Source organism: Microtus oregoni, unplaced genomic scaffold (assembly GCF_018167655.1).
Source record: "Microtus oregoni isolate MIOR12 unplaced genomic scaffold, Mior012 000002F_ref0000024, whole genome shotgun sequence".
Lineage (NCBI taxonomy): Eukaryota > Metazoa > Chordata > Mammalia > Rodentia > Cricetidae > Microtus > Microtus oregoni.
The window spans coordinates 53,220,200-53,233,205 of record NW_024543061.1 but is presented as its reverse complement, the minus strand read 5'-3'; positions in this window follow the sequence as shown (position 1 = coordinate 53,233,205).

Below are 13,006 nucleotides of genomic sequence, written 5' to 3'. Positions count from 1 at the left end.
CTGTTTACTTAGGTAATATATCCTTCTGGAGTCTTTGATGGAGTTGAAAAATTTATTGTTATAGTTTTCCTTAGTTATGATAAAAGATAAAGTAGATATAAATATTGTAACTGTAATTCTTGTTTGGTAACTTTTGTTATATGTAATTTTGCTGTGTTAAAGTTAAAACCTTCCCTTTTTTTTTTAACAGAAAAGGGGAGGTGTTGTGGAATTCCCCTTTGTATGCTGTAAATACCATTGGTTAATAACTGCTTTGAGCATATAGCAGAGCAGGGCAGAACAGAGGCAGGCAAGGAAAACCAAACTGAATGCTGGGAGGAAGAAGGCAGAGTCAGAAGAGAAGCCATGTAGCCCTGCTGGAGACAGATGCCAGAACTTTAGCTGGTAAACCATAGTTTCGTGGTAATACACAGATTAATAGAAATGAGTTAAATTATTATGTAAGAGTTAGCCAATAAGAAGCCAGAACTAATAGGCCAAGCAGGGATTTAATTAATACAGTTTTTGAGTGGTCATTTTGGGAGTCTGGGCAGCTGGGAAACCAACAAGCCACCTTCCACAACACTTCCCCAAAGCAACACATTTTCTGACTTTGATTTCAAAATGAAGTTATTCCAAAAGTATCTAGGCTAGTTTAATTCAGCAGTCCCTCTTACAAACCCATGTCTCTCAGCAGCTGTCAATCTCTCATCAGCAATCAAAAAATTCAATAATCAAAATTCAGCAATCAAAAAAATCAACAAGGCATGCAGGATCCCTGTGTATTTTCCACCTTTACATGGCTTATCCTTTTTATATTGTCTTATTTTCTATTTAAAGACTTTATTTTATTATTTATAAGCTATTTTTTCTATGTCTGTACCCATCTTATTTTATTTTTTATGTCTATACACATTTTTTAAACACACTGTAATCTGTTTAGAGGTTTATTTTCTTTCCCCAATCTGGATCTGTCTTTACTGAGCATTTGCAATGTTTTCTGACTGTGTGGGACAAATCTTAAACTGTCATGTCAGCCACTGCAGGCTCAGCTTGGCACATGGTGCTGGTCCATGGTGCTGGTGGCTGACTTCAGTCTGCAGGCAGCGTCTGGAAGCTGCACCTCTGTATGCCAAGCATCTGCTCACTTGAGAGACTGTAGGTCTAGAAAGCTACATCTGGCTCCTTGTCCATAATTTGTCTCAGCTTTCTCAGGCCCTATGTTTGGATATTTGAACACCCACGTTGGCTGCCATATATGGACAGATTTAACTTTGGACTGCCAGTTCACAAAAAACTACGAGGAAACTTATTAATTATGAAAGTTAAGACTACATTTAGGCTTCTCACATTAGCTCCTATAACAAATTAACCCATTTATATTAATCTACGTTTTGCCTCATGACTTTCTCTTTTCCATCATGCACCTCCTGTTCCCTCTCTGTTTTCTCTGGTGTCTCTCTCATGCTCCTTGATTCATCTCTCTTCTTCTCTCTCTCACCTGGAAGTCCTACCTAACCTCTTTCTGCCTATTGGACATTCCGATTTTTATTAAACCATTCAATAGGCACCTTGCCAAAGACACACCTTTACAGTGTACAAAAAGATTATTCCACCACATTTCACCCCTTTTGTCTATATAAGAAAGATTTTTAACTCAAACACAGTAAAGCTATATACTAAGAAATCCCTGTGGCATTCTGGACAGCCTTGTGGGTCATCTGTGTATCTTCACAGCATCCTAGCTCTCTGTCCTTCACTAGCTGTGCTATGTGGTATCAGATAATTATAACTTCACTCTGCTATGCCACATGCTCCCTGTGTGCTAATACTCTGTGGAACACTTTGTATGCAGGTTGCTTCTCTGAGCCTCATTCCTCATAAAATCAGAATAATCGCGTTGTTTGTTTCAGAGTGCCCTTGTGCAGACAGCAAGCCTCTGGAGAGCAGAGTTGAGACAGTCCAAGTCTACAACAGAACTCCCTTTTAGTTCCGGCCAGCTGAACCACTGTGGATAGCAGCTACCTAACTTTCTGTGCTCTGAACACTTGAGGCAGGCCTGTGGGTGTGTAGCTGGAAATACAGTTGACGACTCAGTCAAAATGTGCCATTCTGTCTTCCTTTTCAGTGCTTATGTAAAACACACAATTTTTCATTTTTGTCAATTCCTTACAAAGAAGGAGCTGTTCAACTCAGTGGCTGCTTCATAAACACAGACTAAATCTAATTCATAGCCTATCTTTGGAATGTTGATTAGGTGTATCTGAAGAACAGTCCAGGCCCACCTGCAGCAGTTGTGAGAGCCTGCCTCACACGGATGGTGTTAGCTGCTTATGCGGCAGAACTGGGAGAATGAGCGCTGTCACGTCAATTACCTTGTCACAGCCCAAATCCACTCTCCTGCCAAAAATGCACGCACACTTGTGCATAAGTTATACACACTGTGTCTTTGCTTTGGATCTGGAATGTTCTCCATTGGCTTGTTCAAGGCTTTGTTCCCAACCTCTAGTGCTATTGGCAGGTGGTAGAAACTAGATGGCGTCTACCGAGAAAGGTGAGTCATTAGGAGTGTGCCCTCGCGAGGGGACGCTGGCCTGCCTAGTTCTCTCCTTCCCACTTGTCTTTCACTCTCTATCTCTCTATTTCTCTGTCTCTGCCTCTCTTTCTCTCTGTCAAGTAGTGACCATTTTATTTGTCTAGATTCCCCTCCCCAAAGCAACAGGCCATCCATGGGCTGCAACATGAGCAAAAGTCAGCTTTTTCCTCTTTTGAGGTTGCCTATCTCAGGAGTTTGGTCACCAGGACTGGGAGTTAATTATCATGTATCATATTTATATTTGTCTGTTAAATGATCTGTGCAATTTATCAGTTTAGAATAGAGGTTTTTTTTCCAAACACATTTAGGCATTCTCTTTTTAATTTTTTTATTGTATACATTTATAAGGAATATTATGATAATTTAATACCTGTATATAATCTGTGATGATCAAATCAAAGTAGTTGTCATTCCTAGCTCTAAATCATTTCTTAATGTTCAAAGACTTTAAACTCTTCTAGTTGGTCCATATTTTTGCTACAAATGACAGGACGTCATTCCTCTTATGGATAAATAACATTTCATGGAGTAATTATGCCACAATTTCTTTGTCTAAAGACTGATGAATGTGTAGTCTGATCTTACATCTTGAATACTGCGCATATTGCCGTAATATTCAGCAACAAGTGGATGTCTCTTTAGGAATCTGATGTCATTTCCCGTGGATGTACATCCAGGACTGGCACAGCTGGATCAGGTAGCAATCCTGTTTCTACCTTTTCAAGGATTCTTTGTCCTTCACAATGGTTACACTCATCGGCATCCCCACCATTCATAAGACTTTCCTACCCTCACCTCACATTCTCACGTGCATTTGCTTTTCGCCCTTTTCTAAAATGCCAATCTGACCAGGATGAGAGAATGTCTCAAGGTTCAATTGCAGCTCAAAGGCAAACATTTTTCATGCAGTTATCGATCAGTCCTATGTGTGCTGGTTGATTTTTATCAACTTGACACAAACCTCAACGTCTCTAAGGGGTGGGAATCTTAACTGAGACAATGCCGCCATCAGATTGGTCTGTAAACAATATGTAGGTCATTTTCTTGATTAGTGATTGAGGCAGGAGGGCTCAGCCCACTGTAGGCATTATCACCCCTGGGAAGATGTTCCTGGATGATATAAGAAACATGGCCGAGCAAGCCAAGAGGAGGAAGCCAGTGCGCAGTTCAGTGTTGCTCTGTGGTTTCTGCTTCATTTACTGCCTCAAGTCCCTGCACCGACTTCCCTTGGTGATGGAGTATGACCCGAGTGAGGGCTGTAAGCTGAAATAAACTCTTTCGCCCCAAATTACTTTTGGTCATGGGTGCTTTATCACAGCAATAGAAACCGCAACTTTAAAGATGTATTTTTCTTTTGAGCTATCTAGTCAGACTATTTGTCCATTAAAAATGGATTTTTTTTAAAAAATACTTCTTTGTACAGTGTGGCTATCAGTGTTCTTTCTATTATAGAGAGGTTTGTTGGCTTTATGAGATCACACTTGTCTCTTTTTGCTTGTGCCCAATGTGCTTTTCAGAGTCCTGTCCAGAATGCCATTATCACTCCTGGTGTCTCAATGTGTTCCCTGTTTCCATAGAGCCATTGCAGAGTGTCAGGTCAGACATTCAGACTTGGGACTCACTTTGAGTTGAAAGCTGTACAGAGTGGAAGAGGAATGAATTCACTCTTCTGCGTGTGGAGCTGTTCCTCCATTTGTGTCTGTCTGTCGTCTTCTCATGACTTAGTGGAGTGAGGTGCCAGATACAGGTGAGGGTGTTACATGGGTGTCACACATGGTGGTGATGCTGGCCCCGATCATGTGGTGCAGATTCTGTCTGTCCGCTTACCTGTTGTCAAGCGTCTGTTTCCTCTTTTGTAAACAAAAAATAACAGAGAAGGTAATTCTTCGAAACTATCAAGTAGCATCTCTCCCTTAAACTTTCACCGCTGAGTTGAGTCATGTTTGGTGGCTCCCGCAGCAGATATCTGTGTAGCGTTCTTGGAGTGGTTCCCAGTTTTCCTCCTTTCTCCCCCATTTGTTAATTGAAGTTCTTCTACAGAGAGGCTTTATCATGCCTCTCCCAGTTATTATCGATTCAATCTTTTTAATGTCTGTATGGCTTATGGTTATTTATTTTATTCTCTGGGTTATACGCCATTATTATTACTACTTGTTTTATTGCTCGGGCTGTTTCACTTTTGGCCACTGGGGGCTCTTTCAGGTTGGTCCTTGGGTCCTGTAGATGTAATATTTCTTTCGTAAAAACACAACAAATTACAGATCACTAAAATTGCTGCTTGCCCTTTATTAGGTTGGGCTGGTATTTTCCTTTTACTACATTTATTTGTTTGCTTGTTTTTTTAGTGTGTGTGTGTGTGTGTGTGTGTGTGTGTGTGTGTGTGTGTATACATGTGCCAGGGGCCAGAGGACAATTTCTGAGAATCAATCCTCTCTTCCAATATGTGGGTCGCAGGGATTAAACACAGTCGAATAGCAAATGCTGAGGCACCTTGTCTGCTCCTAGTAATTCTTAATTCTTTTTTTTTTTTGGAGAGTGTATTATTATTCCAACAACTTGAGTTTATCTGAGTTGCAGAAACTTTTGAAAGATAGTCTGTAGTTCCTCCTCTCCTTTCCTCCGCTCTGCCTCCTTTCCTTTCTTTAATGATGCGCACTTGTTTTTATGCATGAGGCTGATAAAGCTGGAATAGTGAATGAAGAATTCACCCAGCTCATGGAAACAGTCTGAAAAAGTAATTTTATCAGAAAAGTAATGAGAACTTGATGATGCTGAGGAGATTTGTAAAGTCCGTGAACCTGTGTTTTGCCAAAACTTCTACCCGGGGAGTGGGAATTATAAATTCAGAGTTTGTGGATCTCATTTTGCAGCTAAGGGCTGAAAAGATGGCTTTACGGAAAATATCACATTTCAAGGTTAATTTATCACCCGTGTGGGAAAATTGTGTTCATGGCTTTTGTTTATGCCTGCTGCACTGAAGGAGCAGCTGCGTCCCCAGAGCCCCGGAACCCACACCTGCCGATACTCTGAAGCACTGTCAAAACCTTTGGAATAATGAGCTCAAGGGAGGGGGGAACTGGGCGGCTTCTAAGTCTGTCTGAGCAATCCTGGGTTCAAGATCAACACTTTGGGGAAAAAACAACAACAACAACAACAACAACAACAAAAAACAAACAAACAACAAAAAAAAAAACTAAGGAACGATTTTAGGTGTCTTTGTCCAGCAATGAAGTGAAGAACAGCCCTGGCAGAACCCTGTTCCTGTAGAGGTCATGTGTGGGAACCCCAGCCTGTTGATCCTGGATACTCAGGTGTCTTTATTGCCAGCAGAGCTGTGAACCTGGCTGGAGTCACTCTAATTTTGGAATGTCTAGGTGTTTAAGCCAGTGCCTTCTGGGGCTGGAGAGATGGCTCAGCAGTTCAGAGCATGCGCTGCTCTTGCAGATAACCACACTTCAGTTCCAGCACCCACTGCCTGTAGCTCCAGCTCTATGGGACCCCACCCAATTCTGCTGCCTTCCAAGGGCACCAAACCCATGTGCACAAACCCACACTCATACACACATTCATACACAGTCATCACTGTGTGCCTGTTGGTCTAACATCTGTATATTCAACAAACCATTGATCGTAATTATTCCAGAAATTTTGCGTCAGTGTTAAACATATGTAACCTGTTTTCCTTGTCGCTTTCCCTGGAAACAATATAGCAGGGCGACTCTTCTCATGCACTTACACTGAAATAGGTGTGAGAAGTAACATACAGGTGATTTAAAAGTCAGACTTTTGTGTTGTGAGTCACCACTCTGTAGAACTGAATGAGGGGGTTGTGAAATATTGGGCAGCAGCGAAAGGTTTCCAAATGTTCAATGACCCAACTTAATCTGGAATCAAATGGGTAATAAGTTCCGGTTGCTTCTGGTGGGAGATTCCATTGCACCTTCGTCCTGACCACACAATATGTGCACTTTGTGTTTGGCATGCCACACACATATAGCACCAACAATAGCGCCTGACAACTTAGCTCAGAACCAAGACCATCATATGTCAAGAATTGCGGTGTTCTTACTGGACATTCAAGCATTTTTTTCCTTATAAAAACATGACGGCTTAATCATAGAAAATATTTAAAAAATTCATGTCTGAGTCATTGGCTTGATTTCATAAAACATCACCATTACATGAACTTTTGCCAGAATTTCCATCAGTTTCAATGGACCTCTACCCATGTCTGTCATTCAATACTAACGCATTTGGTTCTGGTTGTTTTGGGTGAGAAACCTCTCCCATATGCGCATGTGCTTGAAGACTTGGTTCCCAGTGGGTGAGGTTTCCTAAAAGAGATTATTGACTGAGGGTGCTCATACTGCTGCTTTCCTCCAGGACAATCCTGGGACTGTTGTTCATCATCACAGGGAGTAGTGACTTCTGGGAGTTTTGATCACATGACTTCAGGACCTGGGCCTGAAGCCCCTGCAAAGCAGCTCCCATGGCCGGTGGGTGAGCCGCCCTGCTTCACTTCCCATCTTTATTTTCACTCTTCCACGTGGCTCCCAAACTCCTCACAGCTCTATTTTCTTCAAGTGTCTGCTGCTGGAGAGTCTCGCCCAGGAGAGCTGGTCTCCTGAGCAGAGCATTTGAAACTTCACATGCAGTGACCATGAGATTGTGACACACGACCATCTCTTCCGTTTCTCAGAGTTGCATAGGGTGAGGAATTACAAGCCACCTTTATCCATAGCTGCACTGCATAAGTTGTAGACACGCACTGGCGTTTAGAGTTGGTAACGTTTATGCTCCCTCTCCCAGTAATCCCGTGATGTGAGTGTGCTTCCAAGAGTTCCTAGGGTGGAATCGCCATTCCGCAATGCAGCCATGTTGGGAGAGGGCCTAGTGAGAGAGAGGTATGGAGATCATGGAGCCTGAGGCCTAATGATCAGACCTGGTGGAGGTTCATCTCAATCCCTACAGGAATGCCTTCTCTTGCTTCCTGCTTCCATTGTGTTATGAAGTAGCGCCTGTGCCCCCACAGATGTGGCTGCATGTTCTTGTGTAACCATGACCCCACTAAACTAATTTCCTTATAAATTACGCAGTCTGGGGCATTGTGTCATAGCAGCCGCAAACTATGTCAGTATCTGGGATGCAAAGCACACTTGATTTCCTGTAGGGAATTCCTTCACATTTGCTTTCCATCTTGGGCAGTTTTCCCAAAGGTTTTCTTGGAATGAGGCCTGACCTAATCAAGAAAATGATAATAAGATTCACTTTTTAAAAGATTAGAAAAAACCTCTATTACCAAAGATGTTGTAAATAACAAATAATAACTGAAATTAACCAGACCCTAAGACCATGCGTCTCAGTGAACTTCTCTACAGTTAGAGTGGCCGTTTGGAAGGGAAGTCATGGAGTGTCACACGGAATGTTATACTTTCATGATCAACAAACACGTACCCACAACAAAAATAAAAAAGTCTATAACAGCCCTAGAACTGGCAACCAATTGCTTTACAGACTGAGGAGAGTGGGGCGGGTAAGTGGTTTATATTCAGATCTCCTGAATATAAAGAAGCATTTCCTGTTTGTTTCTCCTTTATGTCGCCACAGAACAAACCACCAGCAGCCTCGTTGTTGAAGGTGAATTCCGAGATACTTCCATTAAAAAAGATTTAATTGTATTAGTTTTATTTATGTGTTTCTTTATCTCTCACTCCACCCCTGTGTATGTGTGTGTGTGTGTGCGTGTGTACGTGTGTACCACATGTGTGCTGGAGGCCAGAAGAAGGTGTGTGAGCCCTTGGAACTGGAGTGGTTGTGAGCTGCCTGATATGGGTGCTGGGAACTGAACTCAGGTCGTCTGGAGGAGCGTCTCTTAGCTGTTCTCCCTCCCTCAGCCTCTCAGTGACCATGCTGACCAAAGAGAACAAACCCTGGTGCACAAGAAATCCCATCTCTCTTGTGGGGAGAGCAAGTGCTTTTCAATTGCCACAGCCTTGCATTTCCTTATCTGGTGACATTTTGTTTGTCTGGATTTTCCCAGCGACATTAAAGGAGGCAGGTGTTGTGTGTTTGGTTTGGGCTCAATGATTCAGGTAGCACTCTTTGTGATCTCTGTAATCTTTCCCAGATCATATGGTCTCTGATAATGAGATTCATTTCTTTTCTTATTTAGGATTCATCTCTGAGTCAGACTGTCCCTTCCCTAGTTAAGGAGACTGGGCTAACTGTGTTCAATTTTGGTTTCTCTAACAGACTTTGATTTCAGCAGACTGTGCTACTATGGATCCTTAGGGTGGAGAAATGATACATGACCCACCACCCTTTGCGGCCAGGCATTTTGATCTCTCCCATCCCTCCCTTCTTCTGTCCTTCATCCCCTGTTCCTTTCTTTATCTCTTTGTCATTTCATCTTTTAAAATTTTGAGACACATTCTTGTGTATCTCAGGCTGGCCTCTAGCTTGCTATGCTGCATGGGATGACTTTGAACTCCTGGTCTTCCTGACTCTACTGAGTGCTGGGGTTTGGATTTAGGTGCACATCACATATTCCTGGTTTATGTAGTACTGAAGATCAAACCCAGGGCCTTATGCATGTTAAGCAAACCATTACCAATCAAGTTACATCCCCAGCCTTCATTTTTCTTATGCTTCCTCTTCTTTTTTTCCATTCTCTTGTGGCATCTGAAACACACCGGCTCTGACTAGTTACAATCAGCTTGTCTTTTTTTGATGCTCTGCTCCAGAGTATGGATGTGCACAGTGCCTCCTGCACAGCAACCCACTCAGTAGACACTGCATTGACCTGGACCAGGAGTCTTCACTGAAAGTCTTTAAGCCCTTCCATGAGAAGCTGTACTTTGGAGTTAAAAAAAAAAAAATCAAAAAATCCCTCCATTTATAACCAAGGAAAAACCATATTTCTTTCTTGGGTAGAAAGCAAATTTCTTATTTGTTCCAGTAAAATTAAGAAAACAAAAATTTTAGATGATGTACTATTAAGTTAAATATATTAATAAGTTGATATGATTTTATCATTGGCACCATGTAGGTCCTCGGTGGTGCTCCTGGAAACTGCTGATCTTGAGACCCTTTGTGAGGAAAGGATGGCTTTGGATTGAGATAGCCTCCTAATCAGTGACTTCCCAGCGCCCCCTGGTGGACAGCACTGCTTGTATTGACTGAATTGGAAATAGCATTCCCAGCCAGATACCACCAGACCCGTCTAGGACAGGAGGTTCTCACAGATGCCCTATTCCAACCACAGCTTCTTAATTTTTTTTCTGTGTTTTGTGTTTATTTCTCTCTCTCTCTGTTGTGTGTACATGCATCTTCATGGAATGTATGCATTGTTCAGCAGTGTACATGTATGTGCAGGCCACAGGTCGACACAGGGATGTCTTTCCCTATCATGTTCCAACTTATTTTTCTCCCTCAATCTGGAGCTCATATTAACTGGTTAGGTTAGCTAGCCAGCAAGCCGCCCAGCATTGGGATCACAGCACACATCACCACACTGAATATTTTCTTGGGTGCTGAGGGTCCCCGCGATTGTGTGGCCATTTCTGCAGCCTGTTAGCTCCCACAGAGTCTCTCTGAAGCTGTGAGTACAAAGGCTGTAGGATGAAAGATTGAGCCTAGTGTTAGGGGTTTGGGTCCCAGGCTGTTCCTGGGACTGAGCACACACACTGTACTTCTCCCAGTCTCTGTCTCCTGGTATGTCACCTGGCTGTTGAATGGGATGGTTGATGATCCCCAAGGCTCCTTGCAGCAGGGGAGTGTAGTGTTGTGAAACCTACCCTTCTGGGTTAGAGTTGGCTTGACATCTGTGCTTAGAACTTGAGACAAAATTGTTTTGCCTTTGTGAACTTCACTGTTAACAGAGACAGTGCTTAACTGATGGTCCCTGTCCCTGGGGAAGATTAGGTAGACTGAGCATGTAAGTCGAGTCTTAGTGTCGGCATGTGAACTACTAAGCTAAGACACTGGAGAGGCTGCTTTCTCTCTCTCTCTCTCTCTCTCTCTCTCTCTCTCTCTCTCCCTTCCTTCCTTCCTTCTTTCTTTCTTTTTTTCTTTTCTTTCATAATGACGCTTCTCAGAGAGCCTCCTCCATCTCTACCCCTCAGCAGGAATCATAGGAATCATAGTCTGACAATGACCCTGATACTTATTTTGTATTTGGAAAGAAAGAATCCACAGTGACTCATTCATCTCGGTTTCTAGTGGACAATGATTAATCCCAACTGGAGCCTTGGGCCATATTCAGCCACGTGGATGTCACCTCATCCCTTCTATGACTTGGCATGGGGACCAGAGTCAGTGGTGCAGAAAATGACATCTGCCTATGTGGTCCATGCAGCTGGGGAGAAGGCAATAATGCCATCTGACTTCACAGCTGGATTTCTGTTGGCCACCGCTGAGCAGGACAGGCCCTTCTGATCTACACTCCCTTTCTACCCTTCTCCATGTATGTTTTCTTTCCTCCTTCTTTTTTTCTTTTTTCTCTATCACTCACATGCATAGTACTTGCTGTGTGCTTGCTCAGTTACTCACAGGGGTGAACACAGCACACTTCCCTGACCACCTTATGTTAATGGCTCCTTCTATTGTCAGGGACAACAGTGTTACCGTGGGTGGCAGCAGCCTCTGGAAGGCAGACCTTAGGAGGGACTTCCCCTGTGTATTCTTCATTCTCACTGTTGATGCTGCATTGCAGGAGGGCAGAGTTACCCATGGTGTCATCCACCAAGTTCTGTCAGGAGGGCAGGTCCCCAGGTCTTTCATTTCTTGTGAGGGAAGCCACTCTCTGCCCTTTATCCTACACGGTTCATAGCAAACATCCTTGGGTGATGGTTTCAGACAGGGTAACCTTTAGTTAGGAAGCATTTGGGTTCCTGATGCTCAGCATTGCTCTCCAGCAGTATGAGGCACTGAACGTGCAGTTGCTTCCTGGCCTTCTTCATGTGATCCTATGGACTTAGGGAACTGGTGTCCAAATGCTGCTGATTTGGCTCCTGCTGTTTGCACGAGTAATAAAGCCCTCCATCTTGGATTGATGATATCATGTATTTACTCCTGGGAACTTGACTGGGAAACGTGTGAGCTTGCACTGGATGCAGTCACCCCTTCACAGTGCTGACAGGTTCTGTGACAGTGACTTAAGAGAGGAAGCTCCTCAGGCTTTTAAAGCTGTATCCACCAGCCTTAAATCGCTGTAAGATGATTTGGAGTAGAGGGAACGAAGGCAGAAAGGAAGTGAGGAAATACAGGTGCTAAGAGACATGTACTTTCTGGCCAAGTGAGGAAAGGGAGGTTCCAAGTTTGGCTTGCTGGTGCACAAGGCTTTGATGGATGGGAGCTTGGGCAAAGGAAGCCTGGAGAGAGGGAACAAAGTACGGGCCCAGAAGTGCAAAGGTGAAGGGTAAATTCAGTGGTTAGTCCAGGAACACCGAATCCAGGGACTCATGGCTAGCTGGTCTGGACAGTGTGCTCTGCCCCTTCTTGAAACACCCTTCATCCTTCCTGCCCTCATTGGCCTGGTTCCATTGCTGTCACTGGGATGTTCAATCAGAGAAACTCTTGGGAAGGCTGGAAGAAGGGGATGTCAGGGTATTGATGGGTCAGAGCTGAGCTGTCTGTCACAGGACAGAAAGTCCCTGCTCCCTCCAGGGCCTCTCGCCTGCTCTCTTGCTTTGTAATAATTCTCTTTCACCATTCAGAGCCAACAGCTCCATTGTAACTGGACAGATAACCACACTGTGTTGTACCCCTCCTCTCCCTGTGGGTGACTGGACCTACGAAAGCAAATACTTTCAAAAGATAATTAAGTTTTATTTATTTATTTGTGTGCATGTATGCCCACACACATATAGGTGTTCCTGTGCACACAGAGGCCAGAATAGGGAGTGGGATCCCAAGAGCCAGACTTACAGTCAGTAGATGTGGGTTGCTCAGTGTGGGTGCTGGGAAGCAGACTTCAGCTCACTGTTAAAGCAGTAAACACTGCTGAAACACTTCGTGACCCTGACTGGATGGCAGCTTTACTTGCAGCAGGCTCCGACTGGCCCAGACCTGATGGAGATGAAGAGGAAAGGGAGTAAGCCAGACCTTCCAGGGCTATCTTCAAGCCTGAAGACTGTTTCCTACTGTCACCTGTTAGCCTCCACTCTGTCATTAAAACCAAGTGCCAGTGTCACTTCTCCTGGGATGATACCTATGACCCCAGTACCTTTTCTTCCATACGGTTTATTGACAGTTGTAAAAATCACCCCCTTTTTTCTTGCCTCTGATGGCATGAATCTGCTTTTTATATGACTCTTTTCTCTGGACACAATGTGATAATCCCATTGACCCCTTGAGGTAGAAATAACCTTGACTCAGTAGCCATGGTAACAAAATAAAAAGGGCAGTGAAGTGATAGCTAGGTCTATGGCA